The sequence below is a fragment of the Neomonachus schauinslandi genome, chromosome 1, assembly GCF_002201575.2.
Source record: "Neomonachus schauinslandi chromosome 1, ASM220157v2, whole genome shotgun sequence".
Lineage (NCBI taxonomy): Eukaryota > Metazoa > Chordata > Mammalia > Carnivora > Phocidae > Neomonachus > Neomonachus schauinslandi.
The window spans coordinates 30703850-30709506 of record NC_058403.1 but is presented as its reverse complement, the minus strand read 5'-3'; the positions used below and the strand labels follow the sequence as shown (position 1 = coordinate 30709506).

The window sequence follows — 5657 nt, the reverse complement described above, 5'->3', positions numbered from 1 at the left end:
GTATATATAGCACTAGATAATCATTTCCTGTTTTATTGTTCATCAATATAATAGTTATTTCTCACTGGACAAATATTTACCAAGTTATACCTGGGTCAGCAGCTTTCTAATCTATAGCTTTAATTCTAGTTCTTTTCGTATTATGTCAGGTTTTTTTTCTTTATCTCCATGTGCTCTTGTTCTTCTCTCTGGAAATGCCTCTCTTGTTCCTTGCAATTTTCTCTTCTTCAGGAACATGAGCTTCTTTATGTTTCTGAATGTATTCCATCTCCTGCTGCTTTGTTCTCTCTCTTCTGCTTGCCTCTGCAGTTCCTCTTCCTTCTCTCTGGCTTCCTCAGCTTCCAGCCATCAGGATTCTTCCTCACCAGGAGTCTTCTCTTCAGCCACCTTTGAGCCAATGGCAGTCACATTGGCTGACCCAGCTGGGGCCAGAGTTGTGGCTGGGGCTGTGGGTAGAGCAGCCGGGATGGTCTTTGATTTGATGGGTGATCACTCTTCAACTCTGGCTTCTTTTGCCTTCACTTAAGAGCTGCTCTGCTCTTTAGAGGGGCCTCACTGGTAACTTTCTTCATTTCTTTCTCTCAGTTTTCTCTCTCAGGCAACACTCTGACTTCTCTCTTATTAGGGCAGATGCCTGGGGATGGGGTCAGGCCTGAGAGGAAACAGATTTAGCTGAGTTCAGGGCCAGGAGAAAGTTGGTCTGGGTGTGCCAGGCAAAGGAGAAAAGGACTTGGATGGAGGCAGCTGGTCATCTAGCTTTGGAATTAAGTGGGATTAGATAGAGCACATCTGATGTAAAATGGAAGGGTATTCCCTCCCTTTCTCTCTCTCTCTCTCTCTCTCTCTCTCTCTCTCTCTCCCAGTCCTCCAACTCACAGAGCCCTCAGGTCCTGTTAACAAATCAGTTACATTTGGGGACATGATGTCAAAACTACGGTGAGGTGCTGCATCCCCAGAAAAGGTGATTGTGTGTTTACCTCTGGCCAGGAACCAATATGTGGGCTTCAGGAGTATATTAACAAAACCAGAGGAGGAAAGCATGGGGTCAAGTGATGCAAGGAAGGATACTGAACATTGGACAGGAGCTGGTGATTTTTTCTTAATCCCTCTTCTCATGTTCTCATAAGGTTTTTGTGAGGACCAAAGCTAATATGTGTCTCTTAGAGCAGTGCCTAGCATGTAGTAAAGGCTCAAATATGTTAGATGTTAATACTTAGTGTTACCTACTAATTACTGTGGGAAAACAGAAAATCACAAGTAGCTCTCCCCAAAAGTGAAAGTTTAATAATTTCTTATGGAGGAGATTCCAGGGACTATAGTTATTTTACTTGCACTAAGGTGGTAGTTGGAAGCTTCTGTGTTTCTGGTCTAGGCTTTTATTACTGAAGATGAGATTTCTGAATCCATACCCATCACCTTTATGACACCATTTACTGGTGTCAGGACAATGGATGTGGCTTTGTTTTGAGAGGGGAATTTGGATTTCTTTGATCTCAGTGGTACCCTATTCATTAAACCTGGGATAAGACCAGGAATGGATTACACTCAGTACTTACTTACTTTAACTGAGCAAGTGCTGTGTTTAATTAAAACAAACAAACAACTTAAAGATATTTAAAATATTTTTGGTTTTTTTTACTCTTTTAGTACTTTTTCCCATTCTTTTTTGGAGTGTGTTGTGTATGTTTGCATTACTACTAATAGATGTTGTTTGTATAAGTCAAGGGAGGAATGCACTAGAAAAAGTTCACTCTAGATTAAGTGTTCCCTCAGTGACAGGAAATCAACTATCATTCAAAAAAAGTCTCTGTATATTTTGTGTTTTCAGCCAATTCAGAGATGTATGTTTGGATCCTATGAAATGTCATGCACTAAACCTGATGCTATTCAGCCTTTTTATTAAGTATTACATTAAAGAACTGGTTCAGATGTGAAGCGTATGCTTATAACTTGGCGAATGTATTTCTGCTTTGTATATAGCTTAAAATGGAGTCATATCATTACTGCTAAAATATAGTACAAATTAAGTCCATATGATTTATTCATACCGAAAATAAATGCATCATTTTCCCTTTACCTAAGGACATGGGCAGTGGGCACTTTGTTCTAAAATAAATAATCCCATAGTAAATATTAAAACATTTTTACTTTTTAAATGTATCAGAGCTTCCATAGACTGAACACTCCAAATAGTAAAATATCAACATCAGGAATTCATGTTACTGAGATTATGTGCAGGGTAAGACTTTGGAAGGGACTGGCATGTTCTATTTATTTTTATTAAAAATGAATGTTATTTATTACTGCAATCCTTAAGACCTTCCTTTGGGTTAGAGCTATAAATCGAGTAAATAAAACTGCAGGTAGCCCTGACTCTCAAAGATTTTGCAGTTCATTTTTCATCTTGTTCCAGGCTACAGAGCAGATCAGAGCTGAAGCCTACAAAAGTGCACCACACAGACTCCAGCTTCAGAAGGATCAGGCAGACCAACAAAAGATAAGCAACTTTTGGAAATGAGATTCACCTAAAAGCTTAGACTCATAGATAAAAAAAAAACCTGAGTACATTTTAAAACTGCACCTAGTTAGAGGAGACAGAGGTAGTCATCACATTTTTTACAAATACTTACAACAATGTGTTTTTTATTTTAAACCTGCATAAGTTAGAACGTATATCATATACCTGTTATTACTAAACTATGAACTCCAGGCAAAGGGGAAGAACTCATTGCCAAGTCTTTGGATGCTAACAGTAGGTCTATTGTGACAACTGATCATGTCAGCTAAAGAAAACCTAGTAACTTAAGGCAAGCTCTCAGTTTCTGCCCTGACCAGGAGTGGAATGCTGGCTGAGACCTAGAAGATAATTGGCTCAGTTCTGAAATTCAAGTGCTTGGAATCTTACCATGGGAAGTAATAATTCTAAATAATCAAGTAGATGCTTTGTTTTTCTGGCAGGGTAAACATGACCCTAATTAGCAAGTTGGCTAATAGCAGGTCTCATTTTATAAAAGATTAGGTAAGTCTGTACAGGAACACACACACACACACACACACACACACTCACCCCAACGATAAAGTTTCTTGACCGGGTGGCTTAGGGGAATTTTAAACGAAAGACCTGAATAAATGCCCATCTCTTTTTAGGTTCCAAATTAATTGATTTTGGGCTAAGGCCATGGGTGATAGGTAGTCAGACACATTTTCAATAAAGTCTATTTTCTTCTCAAGAATTAATTAATAATAAAATTTTATTAATCAATTTATTAATCCAAACAAATAACTTAAGGATCTCCAACACCGTGGTTAAAGCATAGACTCTGGGGCCACACTTATTGGGTTCAGATTGCAGCTCTACCAGGTCTAGTTGCATGATCTTAGACAAAGTACTTAACCACTCTGTGCTCAGGTTTCTCATATCTGAAATGGAGAAGCTAGTAGTATCTATTTCATTGCAAAATTAATGAATGAGGTATCAAGAACTCTTTAAGTGTTAGTTATTGTAAGTAACATGTGCCAGGCATTATTTAGATCTATGGCAACATGGTTGACCCTATCAAGATAACATTCTATTAGAGACAAAATAAGCAAACAAGTACTAATAAAACATGGGTTGTGATAATTGCTCTAAAGGAAAATAAAACAGGGATGAGTATATGGTATGGTGTGTAAGTTGTTGTGTGTGTGGCTCTAAGTTATTTAGAGTGGGGAATGAAGTCTTCTCTGGAAAGATGGTATTTGAGAGACTTAAATGGAGAAAGTGAGTCTTATAAATGATCAGGTTAAGATATTCTTTATTTGCTTTCTTTTTCCGCCATCTTGGAGTCTGTGGAGGCCTGCTGGGAACAGGACTCCTATAATGCCAAATAATGTCTGGAAGGCTGTGGTCCAAGGCCATTTTTGCTGGCTATAAGCGGGGTCTCCAGAACCAGAGGGAGCACACAGCTCTTCTTAAAATCGAAGGTGTTTATGCTCGAGATGAAACGGAATTCTATCTAGGCAAGAGATATGCTTATGGTACAAAGCAAAGAACAACACAGTGACTCCTGGTGGCAAACCAAACAAAACAGAGAAGTCTGGGGAAAAGTAACTCGTGCTCATGGAAACAGTGGCATGGTTCGTGCCAAATTCCGAAGCAACCTTCCTGCTAAAGCCATTGGCCACAGAATCCGTGTGATGCTGTACCCCTCAAGGATTTAAATTTAATGAAAAGTAAATAAAGGTGTAGATTTGTTCTCTTGTAAAAAAAAAAAAAAAAGATATTCTTTATTTCGTCTTCCCTATTATCTTAGCTTTGCCCATCTTGTACAATATTTTTTACAAAGGTGATGATTAATTAATTTCTAAGTTGATTTATATCACAAATTGAAGATTGATAGGTTTCGATGGAATATGCACAAATTATACTTGAAAACTCAAGGGAGAAGGGATGTGAACTTTGTCACCTAATAATAATGAAGGGAGAGCTGACACTTTCTTAATACCTCAGACATGTAATGGTTAAGAAAATACTGAGTATGATCTATTTATAGAATCTCTGCAGAAGTTTAGAAGAACTGTGCAGATTTACTGGTGGAAGGAGAGCCAATTAGAGCTGCCATGGTGGTTCAGTTCCCCTATGAGGGACATAAGGAAAAGTATACTTGTCATGAGGACCCAGATTCTGTTAATGTTCCTGTGACTTTGTTTTAATTGTTGTGAAAATTAAGTAAAATAAAAATTGTGAAAGCACTTTACAAATCAGAGTATGTTCTGTATAAAAGTTATTTATTTAAAAAATGGAAGATCACTTATTCTTACTTATAAGATGAAGAGGAAAAAGGAGCTAGAAATCTTTTCATTTCATGCATCATTCAAGCTTAGGATAAATTATCATAATGCCCTGCAGGTAGAGAAAATGTATAGTTCTTCCTGAAAGATAAAATAAATATCATCTCTTTTGTGTTCCTTTTTGTGGCCAGAAAAAAAAAAAATACAAATCAGGGTAGAATGTGCCCTATAATCATTCTTTCCTCTCTGAATCATTTTTGTTTCACTCCTATATCCTCGATAAAGCTGTAACCACGGCAGGATACATTAGCCACTGAAATCTGAACAGAAGGGCAATTCCTAATCAAATTGGCACTAATTTCTTTCAGTACAAATTATCATCATTCACAGCAAATTTGCTTTCAGTGGGCTGTGCCAACTCGAGGTACGGTTCTCCACACTTTTTTCTCTGCCCATCAATACAACCGATCAGATCATTCTTTAACAGCTATGTCTTTTTTTCTCCTCATTTTTTATGATGACCAATAAGGTGGAACTATCAGGTTTTTTTTTCATTTATTCCAACCTTGTTCCACTTAAAAGAAAACTACCAAAAGTGGAGCTCTTATTCTTTATTATATTTTTTATTTAAACAGATTTGGGTGAAATATGGAAATTTAGAAATACATACTGCAAATATTGCAATATTAAGAAATACTTTTGAGGGGCGCCTGGGTGGCTCAGTTGGTTAAGTGACTGCCTTCGGCTCAGGTCATGATCCTGGAGTCCCGGGATCGAGTCCCGCATCGGGCTCCCTGCTTGGCGGGGAGCCTGCTTCTCCCTCTGACCCTCCCCCTCTCATGTGCTCTCTGTCTCTCTCATTCTCTCTGTCTCAAATAAATAAATAA

At 38.0% G+C, this 5657-nt stretch overlaps 1 pseudogene; it reads left to right on the top strand.

Moving 5' to 3' along the window:
* Window positions 1–3869: 3869 nt before the first annotated feature.
* Window positions 3870–4234, top strand: LOC110571159 (annotated as a pseudogene).
* Window positions 4235–5657: the final 1423 nt, after the last annotated feature.